Below are 19,523 nucleotides of genomic sequence, written 5' to 3' on the forward strand. Positions count from 1 at the left end.
TTGTTGGAATACTTTTTATTACTGCTTCTATCTCATTGCTAGTTATCAGTGTGTTTTGGTTTTCTATGTCCTCTTGATTCAATTTTGGCATGTCATATGTGTTCAACAAATTGTGTACCAAAGGACTTTAAAATAGCATACTACAGGGACACAGCCACATCAATGTTTATAGCAGCACAATTCACAATAGCTAAACTGTGAAGCCAACCTAAATGTCCTTCAGTGGATGAATGGATAAAGAAAATGTGGCTTATATACACAATGGAATTTTACTCAGCATTTAAAAAGAACATAATCATGACATTTGCAGGTAAATGGATGGCGTTGGAGAAGATAATGCTAAGTGAAGTTAGCCAATCCCCCCCCAAAAAAATGCTGAATGTTTTCTCTGATATAAGGGAGGTGACTCATAGTGGGGTAAGCTTGGGAGGATTAAATGAATTGTAGATAGGGCAGAGGAGTGGGGGGGAAAGGGAGGGGACAGGGGATTCACAAGGATGGTAGAATGTAATGGACATCATTTTACAAAGTACATGTGTGAAGACTTGAATTGGGTGTCAACATACTTTATATACAAACAGAGATATGAAAAAATGTGGTATATATGAGGATTAAGAATTGTAATGCAAAAAAAGTACATGTATAAAGGCATAAATTGATGTGAACATACTTTATATACAGAAATACGAAAAATTATGCTCTATATGTGTAATAAGAATTGTAATGCATTCCACTGTTGACATGTATTTAAAAATAATAATAAAATCAATTTAAAAAAACATCCATTTCTTCCATTTTTTCAATTTATTGGAGTATAAGTTTTCAAAATTGTCCCTAATGGCAACTTTATCTTCCAGCTCTTCTGTCTTCAGCATAGTCTACTCTATTAGAGAGATTTTCAACTGAACATTTTATTTGATTTAGTATATCTTTCATTTCCAAGATTTTTTTTGGTTCTTTTTCAATCTCTCTTCTAATGGAATTTCTCATTTATTTCCTGTCACTTCCTAAGTCTTTCAGTTACCTTCTGTGTTCTCTTCAAATTCATTTGTCATTTGTACAATCATTCTTTTGAATTCCTTATCTAGTGTTTTATCCATTTCTATATCTTTGGAGTTAGTTACTGGTGAATTATGAATTTTACGAGGCAACTTTGTTCTTTCATATTTCTTGTATTCCTCTGTTGGGTTTTATGCATCTGTTAGGATGGATCTCTCTTCCACTCTTACTTGTTAACCTTTTTAGGCCACAGCCTTTTCTTGACGAAACATTCTGGGATATCAAGTCATTATGAATTTTTCAATATATTTCCAAATGGGTTTTGCAGTATAGTTTTCTTCTTGGTTCTTTGGTGATGATGAATATATTTTGACAGAATGTATGGTGTGTCAAAACTTGATTATTCCACTTTCCCTGTAGGTTACACGTGGGGTCTTGTAGATCTGGCAATTTGTGTTGTATACAGCAGGGTATGTGAGGTGCGCCACCTGTGATTGCTCTTCTTTACTTTACAACTCTGTATATTCTAAAAGAATATGTGAATGATCTAGATTAAAAACACTCATAGGTGTGGTGCCCAAAGCCCTTATGTTAATTCATGTTAATTTTGTTTTTGCTGTAGGAGTAGATGTCCATGAGTGAGACCTGATGACTCTCCATATCCATTTCTACCTGGGGCCTGGTAATTAGTTTGGGTTTTTGTGTCCTTTATATGTAATAGGTATCATTGAGGTTACAATATAGTTAGTTGGTTTGGGGAACAAGGTGTGCCATCTCTTGACTGGGTTTAGCTCAGCAGCAGAGTGTCTGTGAACTTGTAGTGTCCTGATAAAGTCCCAATATCTCCCAGAAAAGGAGCAAACAAACAATAGCAACAACACAAGCAAGCAATATGCAGCATTAAAACAAATGCCTGCTGCCTACTATGACATCTACAACACAAATATCCATAAAAACAGGAATGGCATTGTTGGTAATTGTCAATGACAAAAATAATAAATAGTCATGAACTAGATCTGATATAAAAAGCAGATGTTAACTATGCTATCCACAGTACTAGTAACTGCAAAAGCATGAGTGGTGGAGGAAGGAGTTACACCAACTAAATAGTTCTTCAAAATAGTAAGAGCCAGGTGCAGTGGTTCACGCTTGTAATTCCAGCGGCTCAGAAGTCTGAAGCAGGAGAATCACAAGTTCAAAGGCAGCCTCAGCAATTTCAAGGCACTAAGCATCTCAGTGAGACCCTGTCTCTAAATAAGATTCAAACTAGGGCTGGAAATGTGGCTCAGTGGTTGAGTGCCCCTGCAATACCAAAAAAGGGGTGGGGGTGGCTATGTTGTAGCTCAGTGGTAGAACACCTGCCTACCATTGTTATGCTCCAATTTGGGACCCCCAAAGACCACCAGAGACCCAAGATCGATGTAAGCAGCAAAGAGGTGTTTATTGTGAGCTAGCTCGGTCCTCCGCACGCACACACAGCAACTGGTGACGCTGAGAGGCCCCGAACCCAGGGTTTGCAGCATTTTTATACATTTTTTGGAGAGGGCAGGGACTTCACATACATCATAGCCTCTTTTAGCAAATCATCACACACCGCGGGAAAACCAAATAACAACTCTAAAACATGATTAGCACATTCACTGGCGGGAACAAGTTGTCTAGGGGTGATTGGTCAGTACAAAGCGGGTATTCGTTTGAACTGATTGGTTTTAAGCCAAGAGGGGTGTACGTGCTGAACTACATGGTTTCCCAACACCATAAACTACTGGGAGGGTCATCTGGCATCCCAGGTATTTCCCTGTCTCATGCTGATTGGTGGCTGCTAGGGGGCTGCTGTGGGTCCCCACCTAGCCTGACTGAGTCAGGGACACCTGGCGCAGCAGATCTCTCCTGTAGATAAACAACTTAGCAGGGTGGGAATGTACCTAGGAGTGCTCTGTGGGTTTTTCCAAGGACAAAGGTCATGTCCCTTCCTTGAACAGGCTTTGCTTTGAGATAGAGGCTGGTTTTTCACCATATTTGAGGCACTGGGTTTGATCCTCAGCACCACATAAAAATAAATAAGTGAAATAAAGGTATTTTATCCAACCAACTAAAATTTAAATATTTTTTTAAAATAAAAAAATAAAGTGAGTAAATATACAGAAGAAGATAATTTGGCTATTAGAGGTGAAAGACCCCAGCCCAGAAACCCCAGGCCCCATTGTGAAACCATCAGGGCGTGTTGCTAACCCACTAAACACCAGAGAGAGGTCTATCTGTTAATCAGTTAAGGGTAGTCTATTGTGAAAGGACAGGATGGTTGGAAAAGAACAAAAAAAAAACAGGTCCCAGGGCATTCTTAGGCAAATAGGAACTGATAACCTAAAGTGAAGAACAACTTTGCCCTTTAGGTAATCTATATGCTGGGTTCAAAATAACCAATAAGAAACCTGTTGCTTACCGCGCGCGCGAAACCTGCCCCATTATCCTATAAAAGACCTGTACCCCAAAGCCCGGTGTGCCAGTTCACCAAAGCTCCGGCTGAGGTTTTGCTGAGCACCCACAGGCGTCTGTGTCTGAATAAACCTCTTGCGTTTGCAGCCAGTGCCTCGTGTGTCTTTCTTGGACAGGGAATCGGTGGGTCTTTCATTTGGCGAGCCAGCCAGGAGAACTCCTGTAACCCCGTCCGGATCCCTGCCCGAGGAACACCCGGCAACCACTGGGAGGTAAGCTGGCCAGCTCGTGTCATTTTGTGTCTCTTTTGTTCTATGTTTGCAGTCTTTGGTCGTTATCTGTCTGTGCGCGGCGTCCGTACGATTACGCGTAATCGCTCTGTTTTCTGGGCAGCTTGAGAAGGAGTTGACGAACTCGGACTTCTCTCCTGCCACCCTGGGAGACGTCCCAGGGATTCCTGCCACCCTGGGAGACGTCCCAGGGTTCTGAGTGGATTGCCTGTAGTAAAGTATTTTGTGAAGTATTTGGTAAAGTATTTTGTAGCTGACGGATCCATCTGAGCCTTTAGTTTCTGGGTAGCAATCCACGACGTGCTGCGAATTTTGTGGCCGCGCTGCGAATTTTGTGTTATGTGTTTCTATTGTCCTGTCTGTCCCCAGCCCAAAACCCTGGCAAGAGAATTAATCTCCCAATCTGGGGTTGTCAGACCCAAACTGAGGGGGATGCTCCCCCAATCTGAAGGGAAGGCCCCAGTTGGCTTGGGGCCAGCACCCACTTTCATTTTTTTTGACAATCTGAAAAGGGAATCTATGTCTTTGTGTGTCTCTGTGTGTCTTTTTATGTCTCTGTTTAGTGTGATGGCATTGTTTTACTTTGGACCGATGCAGAGTCCCAAATTCCAATCTGCCTTAGAGGTGTGGAGATAACTTTAGCTAAATTTTAACCTAAATTGTAAGTGAGATTAGGGAAGCAGTGTTTTCTTTTCTTCCCGTAGTTGGCTTGCGTGCACCCACTGCGGTTAAGAAATGCCTGCTGGGGATCTAAAAACTTTGATATCTCGCTTTAAATTTTCTCAAAACCCTGTCCTCATTATTAAATTGGCATTAATTGGCTTTGGGAATGGGAGCCGAACTTTCAGTCATAAATTCTGTCCCAGACTGAGATTCTACACCGAGGTAAGTGCACGCACCCCATGTCTGTTTGAGGTGCATCTTTCTCTCTCTTTCTCTCTGGAGGGTAAGGTGGGCACCCGACGGCTACTTAAACGCAACTAGTGCAGCCACCACTCTTCAAGACTCGGGTGAGAGGTTTCTCGGCCTAGGCAGCTCTTAATCACCTGTTCAATACAGAGCAGGCATGTTGGGTTCTGCCAAAGCCGCTTCCAACTTTTCTGTCTGGGCCCGGAGAGCAATTGGCGTGAGTACACAGTGTCTGGAATCCCTACCTGCTTTGGATGCGTGGAGGTGGGGGAAGGAGTTTGGAACAACTGCGGAATTCTGGTCTGGGCTACTCTCAGACGATTCTTAAGGTTCCTTTCTCTTGAGCCTCCTCCCGACAGCCCCCAGGGGTATCTAGGGTGATCGGTAGATGAATGGCACTGAGGGAAAACCCCAATCATATTTGCCTCCGTATGGGCTACGCAACACTCCCACAACCTGGCATCCATTCCTCCTGGATGCTCCCCTTCCTTCGCAGGTCAGAAATGTTAGAAAATCAGGTTGCAGGACTAAGAAAGGCACGGGATAATTAGCAAAATCTGCCCAGGTTCCCTAAGGTGCATAGGTAACTTTCAATAGTCTGTTTTACCACCCCAGTGTTTAAAATGAGCTGTGTTCTTTAAGCTGCTAGAGAGGCATTTTTAGAATCAACTCTTCCGGTAATCTGCTACCTTACAACCAGTAGATATCCCTTAACACTTAGGCGGCTCCTTTAGTCTACAGTTCTGCCATGAGAAAAAGAGTCAAGAAAAAAAACTTGAGCCGATCAAAGTACATTTCCTCTTCCCCCTTCAAGACCTAAGGCAGATTAAAACTGACTCTACTGGAAAGTTAGGAGATATGCCAGATTGCCTGGGATTGGGTCTATCCAAAGAAGTTAATCCTGTAAGTAAAGGGGAAACTGAGGATTTCTCAGCAGCTGCCAGAGCCATCTTCGCTCTGGGGAATTTCCTCATTGTTTCCCTGCACTGCAAGGATTACTCCACCTGAATGCAGTAAAGTCAGTCACACTGAGGCCCTTAATTTTACACCTATAGTTGCCCCTATGTGAAAACATCTGGTCCACTCATGGGGAAATCTATGGTGCCACTGATAGGAGTCATAATTAAATGGAAGTTCAAAACCTGGAGAGATATTTTCTTATCTAGTTGTCTGATTGTTTCTTGGGGATAATCTAGGCTAAATGTGTGTCTAAAAGATGATGTTTCATTGTAACATCTGGTATCTAAATGAGTTTGAAGCATTGCACAATCTTGCAGTAAAAAGTTAGGGTTAGGTAATTGTTTAGTTTGATTTCAGATAATTCATGCCAGAGAAATTAGATACTTAGGATAGAAAATTAAAAGAACTCTACTTCCAAGTTGGCAAGTAACTCCCAATCATTCGGTTTTATTTTTTCATCAATTTTGAACTGGGTAGCCTGAAAAGATTTCACTAGGTGTACCAGTGCATTAATTTGGGCAAGGATAGTAAATTATGATTTGGTATCTGTTCCCCTTAGTGTGTAAGATTCAGGAAAAGAAAATGTTGGATTGGGACGTTGGTCTGGCTTATTGAAATAACATTGAATAGCAACAGTCTTGGAAAGTTTTTTTTAAAAGCTTAATTTTGGATATACATGGTAGTGTGTAGTTCTCTTTTAAGATTTTCTCCAGGTGATTTAATGAAACTTAATACTACTTTAGGAACTTCAGAACAAAGAAAGTGACTTAATGATCCTAAATAAATTTCTTCTGATGGTAGAGATCCTATTTTCAGTTTTGTGTGAGCAAGTTTTTCTAGTGTAGGAAAATGTAAAAGGAATGAAATTTTATGAATTGTATCTTAAACTTGTATCATAATTTTCAACATCAAACCTGGAAATTATGATTTATGGTTAAAATGCCTTAGGCATGAGGTTTGTGCTCAGAATTCCAGTTTTCCCAGACCTCAGCCAGGACTTAAGCTGATATGCAAATAGAAGAAGCCTGGAGCACTCAGTAGGAGACAGATCTGAGGCCCAAGGAAAAAAAAAAAAGTAAAAGTGCCTTTTTATGGGAACTCAAACTAGGTTAAACCAGAGAGTAAATTGTATGGCATTTACTGATTACTGGCCAGTCAATTTTTTCTAGGACTTTTGCTTTTTTCTTAGATTCTGTATTTTTTTTTTTTTGAGCTCATGATTTTGATCCTACAGACAAGTTAATGTTTTTCTGATAAGTTCTATTTTTGATCAACTATGGAGTTTTTAAACATTGCAATGAGATTTCACCTGAGAAAGCAACAAGGCCTTTACTATTGTGTTGTGTTACACTTGTGTTACGTGTTGTATGTCAGTATGTCTGTGTGTATTTCCATACATCATACAGTGATATAACAATTGGCAGATGAGGAGCGCTCATAAAAAATTTTAAAAATGGATCCAAATATCTTTGACTCACGTGATTCAAATGGTTCAATTTAAATTAGGTAAACAGATGAAAGTAAAGATGTCTTTAAAATTAAGCTTATAAGTTTTTCTAGGTGTTCAAAAATAAAACCTAACAAAATGTTTATGTCTATAAAATAATCTTATTAAATTCAAAATTTACAAGTATTGTTTCAAAATGTGAACAGAAGGAGGTTAACAGATAAAAAAGAGAAACTAGAAGGTTCTAGGTATGGATTTCATAGAGGGAAAATGTGTTTCTGGATAAGAGTCTATATGATTAAGTAATTAAGAGGGTTTAAGTAAATGATATAAAGAAGGTCTGTGTAAGTTAAGTTTTTGAGCAAGTACTCTTAAAGAAATTAAACAGCTGGTTAAACAAGTGCTATTGTTTTAGAGAATTGTGCTATGTTATCTCTTTAAAAGCTAAACTTGGTTAATATAAAAACATCAATGTAATTGGTGCTATTAATGTGTTCACATCTTCCAGGTATACAAGTCTGTTAGGTAGAAGCTTCAAAAGAGCATTATATCAAGCTGTGTTCTAAAGTTGTATGATAATTTTAGGCTTAAAAGAAAGATATGTTGGAGATATAATTAAATCATTTGTGTTCTATAACTGGGCTTGTTATCAATAAGATATGTACAGTTCTATGTTACTTTTTACACTGAGATACAACTTAAGTGTATTTTTAAGTTAATGAGGGCTTAATCTGTGTAAAGGTTTTATTGTAAAACACAAAAGTACTTTACTACTTTTCTACAAAAGGTTAGAAGCTTTCAGCCTTTCTTTAATTCATGTTTTAGATGTGATATTATGTTATGTTTGCTCAAGTTCACAACAATTTATGTAGGCTTTGTAAAACGATGTCTAAAAAGCAAAGATCAGTCTCAGAACTGCAGTACTTAAGATTTATGAAGAACCCCTCCTTACTTGAGATAAAGCTCTATGTCCCATCCCACTATATGTGAAAGTAACTATAAAAAATAGGCTAGATTTCAGTACATTTAAAGTTGTGTCCAAAAGTTAGTTTTTGTTAAGATTACTAAGATCTCAAACAGGGAATTATGATGTATAACTCTGCCAAAATTCAAGGTAGCTATTATATGAACTAAATATGTTTTTACTCTTTGATAATTTTATCTTGTAGTTTTCAAAATGGCTTAAAGATTGCCTGTTAATGTTTTGCAGAGGTACTGATTTAAGAACTCACAACCTGGGTTAATGTAAGATAAGGAGTTATCACCTACAGGATAGAGAGATAGACATTAAAGCCCAGTGCTCTTAATATAAGGCTGTTAAAACTTATTTGCTGGATGTTTAAGATTAAGTTTTAAAATTAAAAATGTGGCTCTTGCCCTCTGAGTCAGTCTGAGTCAGGGGATAGGGGACTTTTCCAAAGAGCTTTGCAACTCTAGGCCACATAACCTCCCGATCAGGGAGATTAATGAGACCAGTGGAGGACAGAAAGCCAATCAGTGCATTTGCTGTGAAGAGGAGGGTCATCAGAAAAGGGAGACATGCCTGATGCTTCCGAGGGAAGCCACATGGTCAAGCAAGGCCTGGACCCATCCTAGCGCAAATGGCACTAGCAGATCTGAGAAGCTGCTGTAAAGTTCCCGAGGACTCCCAAGGAAACTCAGCTGACTGTTAACAATAGATAGAAACAAAAGTCAGTTTGACTTGCTTCATCTTAAACACTTAGCAAAGACGGTCAAAGCCAAAACACAGCTATTCCTGGGCATTTTAAATAAAATAATAGTAACTTCCATAAATAAGTAAACTGGAGGCTTCAAAAGAGATTCTCAGACAGGAATGCCTGATAACTATCAAAAGGAACTGCCAGAGTAGTTTTTAGTTTAAGGCTTTTATTTCTAACCTACCCAGGTAGGCATGGTGTTTGCTAGTATGGTTATCCAGCCCTAAGTAACAGAATTAAAGATTTCTCTATTAGACACAGAGGTCAAACTAGTAAAAGGATTTTGCAAGATCAGATGACATTAAATTATTAAACTGTATCTTAAGGGGAAGGACATCTGTAACCCTAAAAGTTAAATGTTATGTTTACAGTCCTGGTAACTGGGGATGTTAAAGCCTGGTGAGGGAACTTATGTACAGTGACTGTTCCAGCTGCTGCAACACTTATTCAGTACTCATGGTTTTTGTTTCTCTCATAGAAACACCCATCCCCAGATGACAACCTGTTTTTCCCCAACCAGATCTCAAATGGAACTGACTTCTAAATGGGAACTCACGTCCCCCAAGTCGCCCCCCACGTCTTCAAGCCCCCTCATGTTCGACACCCCTTTTTCAGCTCTGAAGCAGCCAGAACGAGTCATCGCCCCTTCTCCACACAGCAATAAAGTTTCTAAAATTAGGGGGGAACAAAGCCAAAAATGGAAAGGCAGTGTAGATAGGTAAATCGAGTCAGGTTGGATCTAGGAGGCCAATTTTAAGTAAGTCTGGAAAGTTAAAGACTGTCCCCTGAGGATTACTGTTTACCAAGATGTAGAGTCTGCCTAAATAGGCCCCCAACTGAGGGAACCATGATTGGTTCCCAAGTTTCCAGACAAAGGGGGGAATGAAAGACCCCAGCCCAGAAACCCCAGGCCCCATTGTGAAACCATCAGGGCGTGTTGCTAACCCACTAAACACCAGAGAGAGGTCTATCTGTTAATCAGTTAAGGGTAGTCTATTGTGAAAGGACAGGATGGTTGGAAAAGAACAAAAAAAAAACAGGTCCCAGGGCATTCTTAGGCAAATAGGAACTGATAACCTAAAGTGAAGAACAACTTTGCCCTTTAGGTAATCTATATGCTGGGTTCAAAATAACCAATAAGAAACCTGTTGCTTACCGCGCGCGCGAAACCTGCCCCATTATCCTATAAAAGACCTGTACCCCAAAGCCCGGTGTGCCAGTTCACCAAAGCTCCGGCTGAGGTTTTGCTGAGCACCCGCAGGCGTCTGTGTCTGAATAAACCTCTTGCATTTGCAGCCAGTGCCTCGTGCGTCTTTCTTGGACAGGGAATCGGTGGGTCTTTCAGAGGGAGAAGAAAGAAGAGAAAGAATCAGGAGAAACAAACAAAAATAAGCAAAAAACCCTAACCCTCAAAAACAAGACTAGGAAAAATAACAATAATTTTTAAAATGGTAAAATAAAAAAAAAGAAACAAATGTGTGTGTGTGTGTGTGTGTGTGTGTATGTGTGTGTATCCACTAACCAATCAGCACATCAATACAGCTAGAACTCAAGAGGGCAGGGATAGAGAGAGAGAGAGACAAAGACAGGGAGACTAGAGGAGAGAGGAAAAGATTCTTAATTAAAAATAAAAAAATCATCTCCACTACATGGTCAAAATTATTGATGAGAATGATCGGTGACTGCCCTCTTTCTATTTCTTCTTGTGCTGTGTACCCTTACAAAGAACAAGGACTGGGGGGTTGTCAACCCTTTCCTCGTTGTGCTGCTCACTGAGGTGTCAGCTGGAGTGGCCTAAAACTGAAGCTGGCTGAAACCGCTCTCAGCTTCCCTTCTCCAGGGAGGATAGAACTGGAAGTGCTGTTGATTGGAGTTTTGTCTGGACAGACCAGCTCCTTGAACTCTCAGGGTGGGGACTGCTACAGAATTCTAAATAGGAAGTTCTAGTGACTGGGGCAGCGCTCTAATGGGCCTTTGGGATTTGGGGGTGGTATCTGCTCTTTGATGATGAGATCCAAACATCCCCAGGGCCAGGCAGATACCAATCTCTGCTGAACTTCTAAGTAGCATTCCAAGAATTCTACCTTTAGGGCAGCGAAGTCAACCCTACACAGGTGTCTCATTCTGCTGCTCATGAATGCAGCCTTCCTAGGCTTGGTCTCCAAATGTGATCACACCCACATGTTCAGATTCTCTAAAGCAAGTTGTGCTCCACTCTGTATCTCTAACTTGATTTCCCCTGGGGTACAATCTTCTCTGTGCCTGTTTTAATCACGCTCTAGTTAGTACCCTAACTAGGCCCGGTGATAGGTACTTGCTGGGACAGTATTTCCCATGATGTCCCTGGCTCCCACAGCAGCCTGCAGCATGGCTGCCTCAAGGCGGCTACCACTTCAGCTCTCTGCCTGCCAGTTGAGAAACACAGAGCGCTTTTTGAACACCGGTTCTCTGTGTAGCCTCTAGACTAGCCGAGTGCAGCTGCTGTTCTTTAGTACAGGTTTTTCCATGCCAAACTTGCCCATGGAGCTTCTCTGTTTTCCTTCCCTCTGTGGTGACCAGCACCTCTCCTGCTGCCATTGAAAGACCCACCGATTCCCTGTCCAAGAAAGACGCACGAGGCACTGGCTGCAAACGCAAGAGGTTTATTCAGACACAGACGCCTGTGGGTGCTCAGCAAAACCTCAGCTGGAGCTTTGGTGAACTGGCACACCGGGCTTTGGGGTACAGGTCTTTTATAGGATAATGGGGCAGGTTTCGCGCGCACGGGAAGTGACAGGTTTCTTATTGGTTATTTTGAACCCAACATATAGATTACCTAAAGGGCAAAGTTGTTTTTCACTTTATGTTCCTGGATAAACCTCATGACAGTTACATATTAACACTCTGGTTTTTCTGTTCCTGCTTATCATTATCAGTTCCTGTTTGTTCAGGCATGCCTTGGGATCTGCTTTTCTGTTCTTCCTCAACCATCCTGTCCTCTCACAATAGACTACCCTTAACTGATTAACAGATAGACCTCTCTTTACGTGGGTTAGCAACACGCCCTGATGGTTTCACAATGGGGCCTGGGGTTTCTGGGCTGGGGTCTTTCACCATAACCACTTGACTCCCATGTACTCTTTTTTATCCTCTGTTCAACGCTCCTGAATTGTTAGTCTGTAAGGGAATCTGAATGTTTATGTTAAATTTCAGTGAATTCCCTCTTTCACCCACCTTGCTGAGAAGCAGAGCTCCCACTGCTTCACCCCAAGCCACAGAACAACTGGAAATGCGGACTTCCTCTAACCTGCCATCTTGAATCCTCCCCTCTGCTATTTTTACCCTAATTTTGGCTGAGAGAGCAGGGGAAGTTGCCATCTCACTGGCGTGACAGTGTGGCATTTAGAGCAACTAGCTCTTGTTTTCAGCTGGTTCACTAATTCAGCGACAGGAGGTCAAAGGTTCTCGCGATACAATCAGAAGGGCCCTGTGTTTGGGCTGCAGGAGAACCACACACACAGTGTCCTGTTGGAGCTTATTATTTGCTCTCTGAACCAATCAAATCAGCCTTCCCTCCTGAAGCCACACCAACTGCTCTCAGGAAACTGCATGTTGGATTCTGGGGGACTGTGAGAAAGTCTCACCCAACTTTTTCTATGGGCTTCTACATTTCCATCTCCCAAAATGACCCAGATATTGATTACCCCCCAAGCACACCCGCCTCATTGGTCTGAGGATCCTTTGCCGTCTACCCTTCGTGGTCCCAGCCTGGGCACTTGCATTTGAGAAGAGCCCATCTCAGACTGACAGTCACAGAGGACAATAGATGGCAAGATGGGAAGGAGCTCAAGGTCATCAGAGAAGTCTGAAGATCCAGAATCATAAAGCAGGCAGGATCCAGGCTAGAGGGCCAGGATCCCAGCCAGCCTGGTTAGGGAGCCACCAGCCCTCCACAGTGACCACTGGCCCAGTACCTGACCCCACTGCCGATGCCTGAGCTCCAAGGTGAATCTCACATCGAGCCTGCCTCTCTGAGCAATTTCCTTCACACTCACAGTTTTTCTTGGGGTATAGAGTTGGCCAAGTTCAAGGTATTAGCCATTGTGCTGAATGATTTCATATGTCAAATTGGGTATTCCGTGGTAGGCAGATATTTGGCCAAACACTATTGGAGCTGCTGCTGTGAAGGCATTTTTTAAATTAATATTTAAATATAATTAATACTTCAATCAGTAGACTTTGTGTAAAGGCCATTACCACTCTATAGTGGGTGGTCCTCGTGTAATCAGTTAAGCCTTAAGAGGAAAAACTGAGGATCATAAGAAAGAGGGAAATGTGCCCCAAGACTGTCTTCAGACTCAAGCTGCCACATCCCCTTTTCCTGGGAGTCCAAACTGTGGGGCCTCCTGTAGAAATCACGCTTATATGTTCCACAGCTGTGTAGGCCAGCTCTTAAAATCTCTCTCTCTCTCTCTCTCTCTCTCTCTCTCTCTCTCTCTCTCTCTCTCTCTTTCTCTCTCTCTCTCTCTCTCTCTCTCTCACACACACACACACACTATGGGTCTATGTTCTCTGGAGAACTGGGCCTAGCACCCACATATCTGGGAAGGATACATCTGCTACTTTTGTCTTCCTTAACCTATCTAGACTAGATCCTGTCTTCCATCCTGGGACCCATGAGCACAGACTGGGTCTTGAAAACCCAGGGTTTCTCTAGATTGACAGGTGTCAGAAATTATTTCTGGTGAACTCCTTATCTACCTTGCCTCTCTCTACCTTGATGGCAGAATCACATGGTAACCATTGTGGTCCTCCAGTGAAAAGCAGCTGCCACCTGGATCTGAACCAGGGACCTCTTGATCTGCAGTCAAATGTTCTACCTCTCAGCTATGGCCCCACGTGTCCGCCACCTCCCATTAGCCCCTTTTCCCCCACAGCACCTCTTATGGTTTAGATATGAGGTGTCCCCAAAAGCTCATGTGAGAGAGGATGCAAGAAAGTTTAGAGGTGTAATGATCGCGTTGTGAGAGCCTTCACCTAGTCAGTGCCTTGATCTGCTTGAACAGACTAACTGGGTGACAACTGCAGGCAGGTAGGTGTGGCTGCAGGTGGGTGGCTGGGGGGTGTATACTTTGTCCCTGGTGAGCCCAGCTTGGTCTCTCTCTGCTTCCTGATTGCCATGTCCTGGGATGCTTTCCTCCCCTAGGCCCCCTAGCCTGGATCCTGCCTGCTTTATGATCCTGGATCTTCAGACTCCTCTGATGGCCTTGAGCTCCTTCCCATCTTGCAATGGATTTGACTAACCAAGGATTGAGACCTCTGAAACCATGATCCTCAAATTAACTCCCCTGTGTTGCTCTTGTTGGGTCTTTTGGTCATAGACCTGAAAAAAACTGGCTGAAGCCGCACCACACCCAGGCTGTCTATGATTTATAGTCCAATGCAGTCTCGGCAAGTTTTGGAAACCGCCAGGTTTCTCCACTGTAGTCTGCCCTAACTAGGCAGCCTTTTCACGTGGAAAGGACACCAGATGCCAGTGTTTCCATTAAGTCCACACACAACGATCAGATAAGGGCTTTCATGAATCTCACAGAGTTCAGGAAGGGCCTCCTCTACACTCCAAGGCCTCAAGGAGGGAGCTTGTTATTGCCCTCTATCACACATTCACTCAACAAACACTCATAGAACTTGTCAGGAACTGGATCCTCTCATACATGTAAAAGCCACAGAGACTGGGAAGATATTGTCCCTGATCCTCAGAGTCTTAGTCCAGATATTTCCATGAGATTCTTCACTGATGTGGCAGGAGCCTAAGCAGAGGCCTGGGGGAGCAGGAAGTAAGCAGCCTGCTGCCAGGGGTCAGGAGGTGCTTCCTGGAGAGGTGACAAAGAAGATTTGATAGAGAAAAAGCTGGGCTCCTCAGCCCCTTGGACCTGTTAGAAAGCTGGACATCCATGCAGTTAGGAACGCTCACGGTCATTGCCTTGGAAGACAGCCTGTGCCACAGCATAACCAGCCCTGACTTGGAGGGACCTCAAAACAAGCACTCTGCTATCTCCTTTACAGAGGAGGACACAGATGTGGCCTGAGCAGAATCAAGAACACAAGGTGAACACATTCAGTTCCCACCTAGGATACGGCTGAGGGTTAAGAGCCAAAATGGTTGACTTGAGCCAGTATGTGACTCCTTGTTATTTACTAATCCAGAAGTTTTCTTGTGTACCGCCCACTTCTTCAGCCATTTAAAAGTAGCCAGGTCACTCGGGGTGACTGTCACATGACATGGCAGCCTCCCACACCTGTCATCTAAAAGTCTTCAGCAAGGGGGCACCTGGATTTGAACCAGGGACCTCTTGATCTGCAGTCAAATGCTCTACCCCTGAGCTATACCCCCACTCACATAGAGCCTCTCATTAGCACCTTTTCATCCTCAGCACCACACCCAGGCCACTCTGCATGTCCCAGCAAACTGCCAGCTTTCTCCACTGAAGTCTGCCCTCCCTTCTTTCATCTCCAACCTTAACTGGTCCCATCCCACCTTAGACTGCTGAGAGCACCCGGAATGGACTCCAGTGCTTCTCTAACACACTGTCATCAGACAGGAACCAGTGACACGGGGTCTTTAGTGGACCTCACACAGCCCAGGGAGAGCCTCCCCAAACAAACCCTCATGGAGTTGGTAAGTGCCTGATCTGTCATCCATGTGGAGGTCACAGAAACAGGGAAGACATTGTCCTTGTTCCTCAAAAAGTCTTAGTAAAAACAGGAGAAAAACCCAGGAATAAAATATTTCCACTGATGTGGCAGGACCCCCTGGGGGTCAGCAGGGGCTTCTCACAGAGGTGACAAAGAAGAGTTGCCTGAGGAAGAAGCTGGGCTCCTCAACCCTGCAGACCTCTTATAAGGCTGGATGTCCATGCAATGAGGGAGCCTCCTGGTCATTGCCTTGGAGGACAGTCTGTGACACAGCATGACCAGCCATGACCTGGTCAGCCTGCCCTTAGCTGTCTCCTTCTGGAGAGGAGGACACAGATGTGGCCAGAGCAGAACCCAGAGCACAAGTGAACACACTGTGGTTGTGTGCCCCAAAACCCCACATGTGATTGGAGATGGAGTCATAATGGAGTCCACATTGATGAGGAAGAGCTTCTGTTCACCAAATGCTCTGGGCCAGGGGATGATGCCTGGGACACCACTAGGGGTTAAGAGCTAAGATGGATGACATGGTCACTATGTGACACCCTGTTCAGGGCTTTAGAAGTTTTTCTCTTTGGCATGTAAAAGAGCCTCCAGCAAGGGGGCACCTGGATTTGAACCAGGGACCTCTTGATCTGCAGTCAAATGCTCTACCCCTGAGCTATACCCCCTGCTGCCTAGGAGTGTGCAATAAGCACCTAAACATGAAAGGCCACACCCTGGATTCTCCTGGAGATGTGCACTTGATAGTGTCACCTATTTCCTTCCTGGGTCCACACCTGCCTTCCACCTCTACTTAAGACCAGCACCTTCCCCTCTCTAGTCCCCAGGTGAGGTGGTGGCATTAATGTCACGGATGTCTGCAGCTGGAAACTCCTTCAGACTCAACTAGAAGAGCCAGACTCACGGAGCCGGCTGCTCAGCAGACCCTGTGGAGGTGAGGGTGGAGCAGGGTTGGGCAAAAGCAAAACTTCATGCTTCTCCCTGAGAACTCCCACGTGAGATCCTCTGGGAACAGAAACTAGGGACGATGTGTTTCTCTAACAAGCTTACTGAGCAATTCCGACTCACAGTTTGGAGATACTAATTTAAACTGTTCCCTTCCATGCTATAGACCTGGAAAAAAATGACAGTAATTAATAATATCCAAACAAAACACACCTGATTGGTGACAGACTCATAATAGAGTCCACATTCATGAGGAAGAGCTTCTGTGCACAAAACAGTGAGGAGCTGCCCTGGCCTTTGTGCCACTCAGTCTGCACGTGCAGTGTGAGTCTCAGGCACCTGGTGGGCCAGAAGTGACAGAGGGACAAAGGGAGGAAGGGGCCTTGACTTTGGCTTCTGAGGCTGCAAGCAGAGCCCTTTCTCACAAGGCTCACACCACTGGGGACCCTCAAAACATGCCAAGGGGGTGCACAGGCTGGGGACAAAATGAGAAGAAAAAGAAACCAATACAAGAGAATTGCCCACCCAAGGAAAGAGGCAGAGCAAAGGAAGTCACATGGGGCAGCTGAAGAAAGGGACGGGTGGAACAAAGAGAACCTCTGGCCCTCTGGTCTCTCCTTGCAGGAAGATTCAACGTTATGGGACTGAGGAAGAGAAAAGACACTGTTTTCTATACCTGTTCTGAGAGCAAAACCAGAGAGCATCTGCCATTGAATCGGGGACCTGTGCTCCTCAGTCCAAGATCTTATTCAAAGCAACCAGTGTCGCCTAATGAGCCTGCTTCAGTGCTGAGTTTTACTGCAGGGAGTCCAGGCCTCCATTACGGCCTCCACCACCCCTGCAAAGCTCTGCCTCTACAGTTTGTCACCTTCTCCTCACCTGTAGCTTCATCTAACCTGCATGCCTTTCCTACAGTTGCTCACCTCCACCCACCTGGCCACTGTTTGTCCCTGCAGACCCAACTGTCCTTTACTCAGGGACTGAAGACACCAGCTGGACTTCATTACTGGTCTCCTCCGAAATGTTCTTAACGATGATATGATGATGTAAATTCCAACAATTTTTCTGCCAGTTAGAATCATTGGATGTTAACATCATTGGATGTTAGGGTAGATGTTAGCAGGGGACAGTGCTCCCCCAAATTAAAGTTCCCTGACCTGAGTTCTGCTGATCAGAATTACTACATGTGATTTGGATTTGAATAAAGTCAGCCAGTAATAATGCAGTAATGCAAGTCAGTCTGGGTAACTCTGATTCAGTGTGTTTCTCCATAATACAAATGCTACAGAGCAAGCAGGGCTATTAGTCAGCACTTAGTAGAGAGTGATACTATTTATCATCCTCCCAGCAAGTTTGGCCAGAGCAGAACACAAAACACTGGATGCACTTCAGTGATTAAAAGTCTAGCACAGTAGGGGGCACCTGGATTTGAACCAGGGACCTCTTGATCTGCAGTCAAATGCTCTACCCCTGAGCTATACCCCCTCCTATGTCAATGAGGCTTCATTAATATCTTTCACTCCAACAGCCACACCCAGACTACCTGTGACCTATGAGTGGCTCCAGGATGGGAGTTCTTGGCAGTTGCCAGGCCTGGGTCAGTGGAAACTCATCATCTTGCTACCTACAACAGACAGCACCACCACCACCCTCAAAAGCCCTCAGCCTGTATCTTCCCAGCCTTGGGGCCAGTTGGGTTATTTTTGGGATTTTATTGGGTGGGGGTAAGTTTTTTGAGTTTTTCTTATATTAATCCTTTGTCAAGAGAGTAGCTTGCAAAGATTTTCTCCAGTTCTGTAAGTTCTTTCTCCACATTCTTTTTTTTTAAAGAGAGAGAGAGAGAGAGGAGAGAGAGAGAGAGAGAATTTTTAATATTTATTTTTTAGTTATCGGCAGATACAACATCTTTGTTTGTATCATTTCCTTTGCTGTGTAGAAGCTTTAAAATTAAATGCTATTTGATTTATTAATTCTTTGTACTACTTCCTGAGCTTTAGGGATATTACTGAGAAAGTTATTACCTGTACCTATGTGTTGGAGTATTGACCCTATGTTTTCCTCTAGGAGTTTCATAATTTCTGGTTTAATTTCTAGGTCTCTGATCTAGTTTGAGTTGACTTTAGTGTAGTGTGGGAGATAAGGATCTAGTCTTATTCTTATACATATGGATAACCAATTTTACCAGGATCCAGTGTGTTTTGGCAACTTTGTCAAGAATCACATGACTGTATCTATGTGGGTTTGCCTCTATCCCTCCTATTCTGTACCTTTGGTCTATATGTCTGTTTTATATGCCATACAGTTTTTATTAAAGCCCTGTAGTGTAATTATAAGTCAGGTATTGTGATGCCTATAGCATTGTTTATTTGCCTTAAAATTGCTTAGGTATTCTGAGTCAGATATAAAAGTTGGTACTCATGCTTTTTCAGGAACTCCATTTGCATGGTATATCAAAATCCATTCTTTCAGACTCAGTTTCTGGCTGTCTTTGCTTGTAAGGTGAGTTTCTTGCAAACAATATATAGTTGGGCCTTGTTTTTTTAATTCATTCTTCCAGTCCATGTTTTTCAATTACATTTATATTAATGTTATTATACATATGTTTACTAATTCATGCCACTTTTATTTATTTCTAATGTTTAATTTGTTCTTCTCATTTGTTTAACTATTCTTTTTAAAATTTTTTAAATATTTTTTTATATGTATGGACCTTTATTTTATTCATTTATTTATATGTGGTGCTGAGGATCGAACCCAGTGCCTCATACATGCTAGGCAAGCACTCTACCACTGAGCCACAGACTCAGCCCTCTTTTAAAAATTTCTAATGAGATTTTTCCATTTGTGACTTCTGGGTTTTTTGGTTTGGGGTTTTTTAAAATTTCTTTTGTGTGTAGTATTTCTTTAAGAATTTTCTGTAATGCTGGCTTACAATTCTATTAGTTTCTGCCTATCTTGGAAGGTTTTTATTTCTACTTCAATTCTTTTTTTTTTTTTTTTAAAGAGTGAGAAAGAGGGAGAGAGAGAGAGAATATTAATATTTATTTTTTAGTATTTGGCGGACACAACATCTTTGTCTGTATGTGGTGCTGAGGATCGAACCCGGGCCGCACGCATGCCAGGCGAGCGCACTACCACTTG

The 19,523-nt window shown here is 43.0% G+C and overlaps 1 protein-coding gene and 3 non-coding genes across 4 annotated transcripts in view; 1 reads left to right on the forward strand and 3 right to left on the reverse strand.

Annotated features, from left to right (window-relative positions):
• Positions 1–19,523, forward strand: part of Znf777 (zinc finger protein 777) — a 217,206-nt gene that overhangs the window by 52,795 nt on the left and 144,888 nt on the right. The gene's annotated exons all lie outside the window — the stretch shown is intronic.
• Positions 15,061–15,132, reverse strand: Trnac-gca (transfer RNA cysteine (anticodon GCA)). Its single transcript has one exon. It is a non-coding gene; the product is annotated as a tRNA-Cys (tRNA).
• On the reverse strand, positions 16,034–16,105 carry Trnac-gca (transfer RNA cysteine (anticodon GCA)). Its single transcript has one exon. It is a non-coding gene; the product is annotated as a tRNA-Cys (tRNA).
• Positions 17,796–17,867, reverse strand: Trnac-gca (transfer RNA cysteine (anticodon GCA)). Its single transcript has one exon. It is a non-coding gene; the product is annotated as a tRNA-Cys (tRNA).

The sequence above is a fragment of the Callospermophilus lateralis genome, chromosome 1 (assembly GCF_048772815.1).
Source record: "Callospermophilus lateralis isolate mCalLat2 chromosome 1, mCalLat2.hap1, whole genome shotgun sequence".
NCBI classification, from domain to species: Eukaryota; Metazoa; Chordata; class Mammalia; order Rodentia; family Sciuridae; genus Callospermophilus; species Callospermophilus lateralis.